The sequence below is a fragment of the Sphaeramia orbicularis genome, chromosome 16 (assembly GCF_902148855.1).
Source record: "Sphaeramia orbicularis chromosome 16, fSphaOr1.1, whole genome shotgun sequence".
Lineage (NCBI taxonomy): Eukaryota > Metazoa > Chordata > Actinopteri > Kurtiformes > Apogonidae > Sphaeramia > Sphaeramia orbicularis.
The window spans coordinates 53,471,901-53,485,278 of record NC_043972.1 but is presented as its reverse complement, the minus strand read 5'-3'; positions in this window follow the sequence as shown (position 1 = coordinate 53,485,278).

Sequence of the window (13,378 nt, the reverse complement as noted above, 5' to 3'; positions counted from 1 at the left end):
TGTGTGTGTGTATATATATATATCACAGAACAGAAGTGATAATAAAGTGACAAAGCATAATTGTAATAGTAGTCATAATAATAATGATATATAAGCAATATAAGTCTGAAAGTTATAACCATAATTATAAGCAGTGGTGAGAGACCTAGGTTAAAAACAGCAGGAAAACAAACATTGCACACTGGAATAAACAATAAACTACATTGCACCACAGAATTTGCACAGTCCCTCTAAGCAGAGATAGAGCAGATGTCCAATGTTCTAGCTCCTCCTCATGACATTCTCCTCATCATCTTTCCTCCTTCTACTCCTCCCTCCCTCCGAGTGCAGAGTTGTACAGTTTGATGGCTCGGGGGACAAAGGAGTTTTTAGGTGTTTGTTTTTGTCCTGGGGAGAAGTAGCCTGTCACTGAAAAAACTTCTCTGGGCGTTGATGACAGTGTGCAGAGAGTGACTGGCATCATCCATGATGGCCACTGGTTTTTTGATTGACATCTTCTCTGCACCTGTCACCAGAGAGTCCAGGTTCATGCTGACTACAGATTCGGCCCATCGGATCAGCTTATCCAGCCTGGAGGACTCCCCGTTTGATGTGCTGCAACCCCAGCACACTACAGTATAAAAGAGGATGCTGGCTACCACAGACTGGTAGAACATCCATGGGAGTTTCTTGCAGATGTTAAAGGAACGCAGTCTCCTGAGGAAGTACAGCCTCCCCTGGCCCTTCTTGTACAGGTGGTCTGTGTTATATGTCCAGTCCAACTTTTTGTCCAGCCACAGCCCAAGGTACTTGTAGGTATCTACAGCCCCAACCTCAACTCCCTTGATCATAATTGTTCGTGGATGAGATCTTGACTTCCCAAAGTAAATGACCAGCTTTTTAGTTTTTGAGGTATTGAGCTGTAGATGGTTCCTTTGGCACCAGACAACAAAGTCCTTCACTAGACCCCTGTGCTCATCCTCTTGGTCCTCCCTGATACACCCTGTGACATCTGCAAACTTCTGTATGTGACATAGCTCTGTGTTGTAACAGAAGTCTGAGGTGTACAGTGTGTAGAGGAGAGGGGCCAGAACTACTGACCACAGTGTCAGATGTGGTGTTCTTCAACCTGACACCCTGAAATAATATCATCATAACCTGTAATGGCAACTCCAAATTTTTCTTTTTTTTAGTGTAAAAAAGTAAAATTACATGAAAATGTTTATCTTTACAGAATATCTTGAACAATTATGAACAACATGAAATGTCTTAAGAAAAATAAGTGCAATTTTAACATTATTCTGGCTGTTACTAAATGTTCTGTGTGTTTTTAGATCCACTGGGATTTGAGAGTTGTAATGTACATGTGTAAATGGTAAACTGAGACATATTTAAAATTACACTTATTTTTCTCAAGAAATTTCGGGTTCATGTTACTCACATTTTAAAGGATACTTTGAAGAACCTTGTCAAGTTGGAAGTTTGACATTTGTTTCGGAAATTATTTTTGAAAAGGTCAGAATAGCTGCTAATTAATCTTTGGATGATGTAAACTTAAGTCCTCACACTAAATTGTGTGATTATTTTCTCGTTCTCCTCTTAACATTTGTTTATGATGAATGAGGTCAGAAGTTCCAATATAAAGAGGGCTGGTTCAACACAAAGGCTGTGGTCTCATACATAAATCTAGGTCATCCGTATCCGCTTGAGGGCTGATCCAAAATCTGGGATCCATCAAGGACCTAGTCTTGCATTTGGAGATATTTAAAGGATGCATATGTGGATCCTTGGTAGTACATAAGTACAATACCCACAATCCTGTGGTCAAGTCCTTTAAAAATGCTAACGAATGAAAAGGAGTTGACTACAATAGCAAATGAACCACAAATAAATCCTTGATGATGATGAATAAAGTGCTGCTCAAGGGCAAAGCTATCGGTGCTTATTATATAAGTTTGAACATAATATTCATACGGTTTTATTAGACAAGATGACAAATGTTTATTTACATTATATTTAACAACTTGTACACAAAATTAGCTAAATTGGCTTATAAATGTGGGCGTTTGAGAAAAATAAAATCGTAAAAAGAAATCCTTAGTAAAGCAAGTGTACACTAGATAATTAAATAAAGATAACCGCATAATGAAAGCTTACTAAAAATTATAGAATCAACAGTACTCCTCAATGTATTACAAATAGCCTAAATCACATGAGAAGTGAAAAGTTCTTTGATTAAAAAATATCAACCTTTGAGATAAATTTGTATTAAATTTGTTGCCATGTAGAATGTATGCAGAATGCACAAATGGTGCTTCACCTAAATTACTTCCCTTATAAATATATTTCGTAGTAATTTAGAAGTCCTACTGTTATGTGTGAAAATGTGTAACTGATCCACTAATTCGAGGGCTGGACCTTTCTTGATCTTGTTAAGCTGTTTCTTTACACCGATCAGAGGTAAGGACTCCTGTCCAGTCTTCGAAGGAATTAACCGCCAAGAAAGGATCCTTGAGATTGAGAAATGATCTCAGTAATTTAAGTAGGAGCGGATCTAGAAAAATATTTATGGGGTGGCAAGAGGGGTGCAGTCAAATTTTGAGCAGTAGTAACATGGTAGAAGTCTATGTGCTGAATTAGTTTTAGAAATAGACAAAAAGAAGAATATAACTTGCACTTAGGTGCTTTAGATTGGCAAGACTTTATACTTACAAAGGGTGTTCATTAAAGATTTGCCCTGACCCACTTAGGGTCATCGTATCTGGCTGAAATTTGACCTGTGTATTGTTAAAATAATGTATAGGTCACAAGATAATTTGTAGCACTGAACTCTCACTGCTTCCTTTTTTACAAGTGTTAGATTAGGGTAAGGTGTGACTGTGGAACCAGTTGAGTACCGAGCAGTGATCAGGTTTTTATATTTGAAAGGTCATTCACTGAAAGAGACCTTCGATGAAATGAAAGAAACTTATGGAGATTATGCCCCATCATATGATGTTGTAAAACACTGGCATCGCCAGTTCAAGTGTGGTCAAACATCTGTTGAAAGAGCTTCCATTCCTGGGAGCCTCCATTCCGCCATTGACGAAGACACCATCCATCAAGTGGAGGCTGCCATTTTAGAAGAAAAATGTATAACTGTTCCCCAGTTTGGCCAAAATGTCAAGATAAATTTAGGGTCTGTGGAAGAAAAATCATTCATGACCACTGTTTCCAATTACGTTAGCCCTCGAGTGAAGTGAAAACAGTCTTTGGAGGCATCAGGGAGGAAAAAATGTCTACCCATGACACAGTAACCTGCATCTATGGAAAGTGAGTACTCCGATCATGGGTGAGCTTTGTACCAATCAGACTGGAAGCTTCTCCTGGCTCCATGAATATAAATATATGTGTACATATATATATATATATATACACACACACACACACACACACATACACACATATAAAACCTTCTCACCTGGGAGCCTGAGGGTTCTGCGCAGGAACTTAGCTGTTCCTAGGACTGCGCTCTTTTGGACTCAGATCTCTGAGTTGTTCCTGGTATCTGCTGGAGCCATCCTCTCAGCTTGGCTGCCCCTAGTGCCCCGATCACTATTGGTGCCACTGTTGCCTTCGAACCCCACATTTTCTCTATCTCCTCTTTCAGGCCTTGGTATTTCTCAAGCTTCTCGTGTGCTTTCTTTCTGATGTTGAGATATATATAAATATAAATAAATAAAATATTAGTGCTGGGCAGCGATTAAATTTTTTAATCGCAATTAATCCGCATGATTTCTGTGATTAATTGTGATTAATCGTATAGTTATATTGGGTGGGTGGGGGGGGGGTGCCGGCATCAACAGCGTGTATTGCCTTTAAGTGATATTTCAGACTGGAAGTACTCTGGTGATAAAAAATAGGGATGCACCGATACCACTTGTTAAAAACTCCACTTCCTGGTGGGGAGGCTCAGGACCCAACCCTCACCTATCAGGCCACACCCAACCCTTTAAGAGGAAGGATCAGGCCCAGACCATCCTCTTTTCCCTTGGTTTGACATGGAGCATGTAGCCTGAGAAGAAACAAAGACTTAAATGTACAGACTGGATAGATGCATATCTGAATTCAAATCATCCTATCCATGTCATCACCTGAACTGTTCCACTTGAAAATAATCTGCCTGAAGAGAAAATAAAAGCATTAAACGGAATCCCTGCCCAGTTTTCATATCTGACCATATGCCAATGCAGAAGTTTTAATTATTCCAACACAAATCAGCCCTTCAATATCAGCCTTCACAGTTTTTACATGGTCCTTCGAGCCGGATAACTTCAGCATTGGATATGGATCAGGGAAATCAGCAGGAAAATGAGGATATCAGGAGGGGTGCAAGACAAAAAAACTAAGCCAACTTATCTCCAAAATTATGAACATTATCAGGCTCCCCATTCTACAAATGCAAACAAAGAGCATGCATCTAAGCCTGTTAATGTTGGACCGCCTGGCCCACCTTCCACTCAAGAACAACTGGAGGAAATAAGGAATATGATGATGCATTTAATCCACAGACAAGATGCATCAGAGAGACAGCAAGATTCAGGTCAATGATATCATTCAAGTTATGGTGATGTGGACTCTGAATCAGACTGTGATATTAGTAGACCCACTGAAATTCAAAGCAACCAGAATCAGATCCGTCCACATAGTGCATGTGTACTCCATAAAGAGAATATGTTGCATCAACCTGTTAAATCATGTTTAGAGCCTGCCCTCCATGCACTCCCCTCCCAACCGCCATTAAGTGTGCTTTCCATGCCTGCTCCGACCCAGATGTCTGTAGCACCAGCTCCACCACATGCGCCTCCTCCTCTCCAAGCCCCGTCAGCGCGTCCTCCTCTCCAGGGCCCCCCCGGTGTCGTCTCCTCTCCAGGCCCCCCTAGCGCCTCCTCCTGTCCAGGCCCCCTCAGCGCCTCCTCCTCTCCAGGGTCCCCCAGTGTCGTCTCCTCTCCAGGCCCCCCTAGCACCTCCTCCTCTCCAGGCCCCCCCAGCGGTTCATCCTCTCCAGGGCCCCCCAGTGTCGTCTCCTCTCCAGGCCCCCCTAGCGCCTCCTCCTCTCCAGGCCCCCCCAGCGGTTCATCCTCTCCAGGGCCCCCCAGTGTCGTCTCCTCTCCAGGCCCCCCTAGCACCTCCTCCTCTCCAGGCCCCCCTAGCACCTCCTCCTCTCCAGGCCCCCCCAGCGCCTCCTCCTCTCCAGGTCCCCCCAGTGCCTCATCCTCTCCAGGCCCCCCCAGCAGCTCCTCCTCTCCAGGCCCCCCCAGCGGCTCCTCCTCTCCAGGCCCACCCAGTGCCTCCTCCACTTCAAGCACCTGCAGGACCTGTACCATTACAGATGCCTCAAGCTTACCCCCTTCGGTGGCCTGCAGTGTACCCTAACCCCCAAGCATCTTCTGCTCCCTTTCAATGGTCAACCACAGTTATGCAGCCATGGCAACCCCATGCCCCTACCCAATCTGGCCCACAATACAGTAGTGTTCCTTCCACACTATGGCCTTCTGCTGCAACCTATTCTCCACCATGGTACAGTGCCCCCCCTATTGGATATAAATCACATGTTCAGGGACCCACCTTTCCCCATTTCACTAGAGAAGACCCACACAAATACACTATGCTTAAGATGGCTCTTACAAACCTCCTGCCCCCATGGGAAACAGAAATATATAAATATCATATCCTGTTAGACCATCTTAAGCTACCTACAGCCCGACACATAGCATTAGCCTATGCTTATAATCCCCAGCCCTACATCAAGGCTTTAGCTGCTCTTGACCAACAGTATGGGCAACCACATCATCTAGTCTTAAGAGAAATAACCTCCATAGTAAACCTTCCAAAATTGCAACATGGTGATTCAAGAGCATTCCACAATTTCGCAGTCTGAGTTCAATCCCTAGTAGGGATGTTACAGACCATGGGGCAGAGTGAGGGTGCAGCTGAATTTGCCTGTTCCTCCCATGTACAACATCTCCTTAGCAAACTGCCATCTGATTTAGTGGCCAACTTCATTCGTTATGCACGCACAACTCGACCAGGAAGCCATTATACATTAGTAGACTTTGCAAGATGGCTTCAAGAAGAAGCAGAGTGTCAATCAGTAGCCGCTCAAGTCAAACATCTGACCTCTGAACCACCCCCACCTTCCAGAAGGTCAGCGTTGAGATCCTCTCCTACTCCAACCACCATCCTCCATGGAGCCAATGACAGACCCTCACTTCACCCTTCCCCTGACAATCTTATGACTAAGCACAAACTATGTCAATACTGCAAATCAGCTAATCATTCAATACTTAACTGTAAAGACTTCAAAGAGTTGAAGATGGAGGATGCAAAAGCCTGGATTAAACATGGGAAAAGATGTTGGAGGTGTGCAGGGCCCCACATGGCAGCAAACTGCAATCTGAAAAAACCATGCCCCTTATGCAGTAAAAAGCACCTTGGCATTCTTCACTATGTGAATCTAAGAGAACCTGATTCCAAAATTCTTTGTCTAAACCCTCAGCCTAACTCTTCACAAGTACTTATGAAAGTAGTTAGAGTAATCCTATGGAATAAACACTACAGCCTTGACACATATGCCATTCTGGATGATGGGTTTCTACGTACCATGCTTCTTCCAGCCGCCTATGAAAAGCTTGGGCTTAAAGGACCTACAGAACACCTTGCAGTACGTACTATCAGACAGCAAACTGAAGGGTTAGATGGATCTGCCGTCAGTTTTGAGATCTCACCTTCCCTGAATCCAAAGAAAAGATTTTGTCACATCTCTACCTGCTTTGCTCTGCCCTCTCTCTCTCTCTCTCTCATCTCCTCTTCCCTCTGACCTTTCCCCTAATTACTCAACTCCATTCACCTGTTGTTCCCAGCTGCCGTCATTAGGCCTGGGCCTATTTAACCTCTCCCTCTGCATGTCTATGTTGCCAGATTGTTAACCCAGTGTTACTATCCAGCGTACCCAGTCTGAATCTCCGTTCCTGAACCTGTTCTGCCTCGACCTGACCCGCCTGTCTGGAATCCCTGAACCCCACTCGTCTGACTACGCCTGCCTGTCCTCAGCCCTCAGTACCGACCCATCTTTGTTCGACCAAGCCTGTTCGTCTCAGCCCCAGACACCAACCCTCCTTCCGACCACCGACCACGGCTCAGCCTGCCCCCATTGGATTCGTCTGGATTTCCCGGTTCTCGACCCCTGCCTGCCCTGACCAGCCAATCGTCTCCCCCTTGTCTGAATCTTGTTTGCTTGTAAATAAATTAGTCAAAAGACTTAACCCTGTGGTGCTGCGTTTGGGTTCTCCGTGTGCTCATGTCAGATTTATTATCAAAGATGCCTTCACCTCCAAACGGATATCCCTTGTAGACCAAAGTTATCCAGTTGACAAACTTCAGAAGCGTTATCGCCATCTCCAGAGCATTCCACTTCAGTCCTTCTCAAAGGTGCAGCCCCTTCTACAAATAGGAGCTGACAATTCTCACCTTATAACAGCAACAAAGAAAGTTTGTCTAGGCCCCCCAGGAGCACCAGCAGCTGTTCACACCCGGTTAGGTTGGGCACTTCAAGGTCCAAGCTTCATGGATGAGTACACCAACTCCACTCAAGTTTTCTTCACTTCAACATCTTATGCAGACCTCAAGCATCATGTTGAAAACCTGTGGCGGACAGATACTCTTCCCTTCAAAAATGAGAATCAAATTATGCAATCCAAAACAAGAGAAACAAAGGTCAGAGGCAGCGAAGAGTGTAGATAAGAAAGAGGAGGAGTTGGTTACATCTACTGTACGTCCTGGGAAAATTCCACCCATCCCTGAAAACCGACTCCTTGTGAGGAGAAGCCTCCAGTCTGTCCAGAAGGTACAAGAGAAGCCTGAAGGGGATCTGAGAAATAAAGACAAAAGGCAAAGAGAAGGCATCCTTAATTCAAAACCTCTTGGCTATGTATCCTCCAACCTCGGTGATCCTGACCCAGTGACCCCAAATCTCCTCCTGATGGGGTGGCAGGATGTCTCCCATCCCCAAGCAGTTTACGCCAACTCAGACCTCCTTAGTCATCGGAGGTGGAGACACAGCCAGATCATAGCTAACCATCTCTGGTCACGTTTCATTAAGGACTATCTACTCAGTCTTCAACACCACCAGAAATGGCAGAGAGATACCCCCGGATTAACCGTGTCTGATGTGGTTATGGTTATGGACCCACAACTGCCAAGACGACTATGGCCAGTTGGGAAGGTATCTCGTCTTATCCCCAGTAAGGATGGACGAATCCGCACAGCACAGATCAACATCAAAGGGAAGCTGTACATCAGGCCCGTAGCAAAACTTGTAGTCTTCCCGCCAATGGTGGATCCAGAACCCATACCCGCCGGCACTGATTAAGGTAATCAAATGTGTTTGCACATTTGATGGGGCGGGCTGTTAAAAGCTCCACTTCCTGGTGGGGAGGGTCAGGACCCAACCCTCACCTATCAGGCCACACCCAACCCTTTAAGAGGAAGGGTCAGGCCCAGTCCATCCTCTTTTCCCTTTGTTTGACATGGAGCATGCGGCCTGAGAAGAAACAAAGACTTAAATGCACAGACGGGATAGATGCATATCTGAATTCAAATCATCCTATCCATGTCATTACCTGAACTATTCCACCTGTAAAAAATCTGCCTGAAGAGAAAATAAAAGCATTAAACGGAATCCCTGACAAGTTTTCATATCTGACTGTATGTCAATGCAGAAGTTTTAATTATTCCAACACAAATCAGCCCTTCAATATCAGCCTTCATAGTTTTTACACCACTTTTTTCCAGACTGAGTACGAGTACGAGTACTTACATTTGAGTACTTGCCAATACCAAGTACCGATACGAGTACTTAATAATCCCATTCCAGTTGTTCGTTCCTTTTGTAAATGTGCTTTATTATCGTTGTCATTAGTCTGACTGGAACAAAGTGCTGCTACTGACATTTAATGTGTTGGAATGAGCGTTTCTCAATTAATCCACCAGGGGGGCACCGCTCTGAATTAATCATACTGGACAAATACCACGAAGAAGAGTAAAGTTTTTTGAGAAGAAGAAGAAAGTCAGTAATAACAAACATGGAGACGACAGAGGCAACACTACTATGATACTAATATTGCAGCGTTTTCTCTGGTAAGGTTTAAAAGCGAAGCTTCAGCATGAAAAGAGAAATGAGTGATAAGTTTCGTTTTCACTTCTGTTGGTGGCACGGTCCGCACCGCTTCATACACCCACTGGTATTCTCATTCTGTTTACGCATCCGCCAGCACCTAGTAAATGGATGGAATGTACGCAGAGGGCGGACAGAATGCTGCGTCCATATCTGTCTGTGTCTTTAACGTTACTTGCAGTCAGGGTTACTTTTATCACCGTCATTTATTTTCAAAAATCTCCACACTCTTCACACTCCCCACACATTAGTCCTCCTCCACATACCTGCTGCACTGAACTGTGAATGTCACACGGACAGAAGTGGTATCAGTGCATTTGTATCGAATGTGTTTTATGAGTACAAGTACACACACTGAGTATCGGAGCCGATGCCAATACTCGTATTGGTATCGGTGCATCCCTAATAAAAAATAATTCCACATTGCAGTGCTTACAAACACCTTTGGCCTTCTCAACCCCCCCCCCCCATCTGAAGACATTTAAAATGAAAATGTCCGTGGAAAAGACCGGTACTTTTCTCCATGTTTATGTCCACACCAGTTTATTTCCGGTTGTGAGTGATTGACAGGAGTCTTACGCCCACTAATAAGTACTAATACCAATAAGCCCAATAATATGTGATGTTCAGTTGTTAAAAGCAAGCAAAGGGGGCCCTCTAGTTGTCAGAATAAGTTGCACTAAGGTATGTTTTGTACTTGCGGTGTTCCAGTAGCCAGACATAAGAAGGAACTAACAGACATGTTTCTTTCACTCTGTTTGTATGGTCCGACAAACATTTGCCTGTGAGTATTTTATGTTCAGTTGTTGTAAGAATGAACAGTATTAAATATCTCTGATGTGAACCTTTGTTGCTGGATAAAAAGACGTAAATCTTAATTAATCTGTAAATGCTATCGTAGCGTGTCTATGGATTTTCCCATTCAAGTTAGCATCGAGTTAGCAATCTTTTTCCCAATCATTTAAATGTATATGCCATGTAAATGTACTAAGGCGATGAACAGAACTCAGACATATTTTGTATGTATGTTGCAGTTTTACAGTGAGTCTACAGTAAAAGATTTGGAGAGAAGTTTTGGGCGTCCGGCTTTTCTTGGGAAACCTGTTGTCTATCTGCCGAGCTAATTGCTACACGCACACAAGCAGAGGCAGAAGAATAGGCGTGTATTGTCCTTGCTAAGATGTCTGTACTTAGTCTGAGCTAGACAGCGAGCTAAACTCTGAATTGACGATGCAAGATTTGTACTCTTTGAAGTTTGCAACTTTAATGTACATACTTGACATCATGCAGATGGACAGAGTGAAACTATAATCCATCCATTCATTATCCACCGCTTATCTGGGGCCGGGTCGCGGGGGTAACAGTCTAAGCAGGGATGCCCAGACTTCCCTCTCCCCAGACACCTCCTCCAGCTCTTCCAGGGGGGACCCCGAGGCGTTCCCAGGGCAGCCGAGAGACATAGTCTCTCCAACGTGTCCTGGGTCTTCCCCGAGGTCTCCTCCCGGTGGGACATGCCCGGAAAAACTCCCCAGGGAGGCGTCCAGGAGGCATCCGAAACAGATACCCGAGCCACCTCAGCTGGCCCCTCTCGACGCGGAGGAGCAGCGGCTCTACTCCGAGCTCCTCCCTGGTGACTGAGCTCCTCACCGTATCCCTAAGGATGCGCCCAGCCACCCTGCGGAGGAAACTCATTTCGACCACTTGTATCCGGGATCTTGTCCTTTTGGTCATGACCCAAAGCTCATGACCATAGGTGAGGGTAGGAATGTAGACTGACCTGTAAATCGAGAGCTTGCCTTTCGGCTCAGCTCCTTCTTCACCACAACCGACCGGTACAGCGACTGCATCACTGTGAACACTTGTGAACAAGACCCCAAGATACTTAAACTCCTCCACTTGGGGCAAAGACTCCCCACTGACCCGGAGAGGGCAAACCACCTTTTTCCGGTCGAGAACAATGGCCTCGGATTTGGAGGTGCTGATCCTCATCCCGCTCGCTTCACACTCGGCTGCAAACCGGACCAGGGCACGCTGAAGGTCCAGGTTCGATGAGGCCAACAGGACAACGTCGTCTGCGAAAAGCAGAGATGAAATCCTGTGGTCCCCAAACCGGCCCCCCTCCGGCCCTTGGCTGCGCCTAGAAATTCTGTCCATAAAAATAATGAACAGAACCGGTGACAAAGGGCAGCCCTGCCAGAGACCAACGTGCACCTGGAAACAGGTCTGACCTTACTGCCGGCAATGCGAACCAGGCTCCTGCTTCGGTCATACAAGGACCTGGACCTGCCCTTAGCAAAGGGCCCCGGACCCCATATTCCCGAAGCACCCCCGACAGGATACCATGAGGGACACGGTCAAATGCCTTCTCCAGATCCACAAAACACATGTGGACTGGTTGGGCGAACTCCCACGAACCCTCGAGCACCCAATGGAGAGTATAGAGCTGGTCCAGCATTCTGCGACCGTGACGAAAACTGCATTGTTCCTCCTGGATCCGAGGTTCGACTATCGGTCGGATCCTCCTCTCCAGTACCTTGGAACAGACTTTCCCCGGGAGGCTGAGGAGTGTGATCCCCCTATAGTTGGAGCACATCCTCCGGTCCCCCTTCTTAAAAAGGGGGACCACCACCCCGGTCTGCCAGTCCAGAGGTACTGTCCCCAACTGCCACGCAATGTTACAGAGACGTGTCAACCAAGACAGTCCCTGCACATCCAGAGACTTAAGGTACTCAGGGCAAATCTCATCCACCCCCGGGTGCCCTGCCACCGAGGAGCTTGCCAACCACCTCGGTGACTTCAGCTTGGGTGATGACAAGTCCAACCTCTGAGACCTCAGCCTCTGCTTCCTCTATGGAAGACGTGACAGTGGGATTGAGGAGATCCTTGAAGTATTCCTTCCACCGTCCGACAACATCCCCAGTCGAGGTCAGCAGCTCCCCACTTCCACTGTAAACGGTGTTGGTGGCGCACTGCTTTCCCCTTCTGAGGTGCCGGATGGTTTGCCAGAATTTCCTCGAGGCTGACCGATAGTCCTCCTCCATGGCCTCCCCAAACTCCACCCAGACCCGAGTTTTTGCCTCCACAACTGCTCGGGCTGCAGCTCACTTGGCCTTCCAGTACCCATCAGCTGCCTCGGGAGTCCCACGGGCCAACAAGGCTTGATAAGACTCCTTCTTCAGCTTGACGGCATCCCTTACTTCCGGGGTCCACCACCGGGTTTGGGGATTGCCGCCACGACAGGCACCGGAGACCTTGCGACCACAGCTCCGAGCAGCCACTTCTGAAACTATAAAATAAAGACAAAATAAATCAATTAGTTATGTCTATTAATGACATGCATATTCACGGAGAATGCATGGATGTAATTATTATAAACTTAAATTGACTGCTAATACAACAATCACATCGTAAATAAGTAAAGGTTAGTTCAAAGGCTGGCATATTATACCTAAACACAACCAATGAATTTACATAAACTTGGCATGAGCCTGCATAAAGAATTAGCAACCCATCTCTGACTGCTAGCGTAAACGAATTAGCATGTTAATAACACACTGTAATAAACCCATCCAAAATAACATCATAAACTTGTTTCTAACGGCACGTTTGCATGTGAAATTATTTAGCAAACAACAGAATGATTGATACATACAGGCGTTGCTTCTGCAGGAGTTAAACAAAGTTTGATTCAGCATTACCCTAAAAGTTTCTCTCCTCTCAGCTACGTGCACAGTTCACACACACAGAGCACCGGCGTTTGGTTCTACAGTGAGTGTGGAGCGCCAAAATAAAAGCATGAGTTTCAAAATAAGAGTCCGAAAGTATAAATGAACTAAGACTTGCTTGAAAGGCAGAAAAAATAGTAAACGGCATTAACGTGAGATTAAAAAAAAAATGGTCGGCGTTATTTAATGAATGCGTTAACGCGGTAATAACGCATTAACTTGCCCAGCCCTCATAATATGTATATATGTATATATGTGTATATGTGTGTGTGTTGTGTGTGTATATATATATATATATATATATATATATATATCTATAATATATATATATATATATATATATATAAGATGGGTCACCAAAAGGCAAAATTTCTATTCATCTGACTCTTAAAGGTGAGCCTCACCATAAACATGTAAAGAAAAAAGGAGAGAAATTTCAGTTTTTCAATTATTTGTTGGA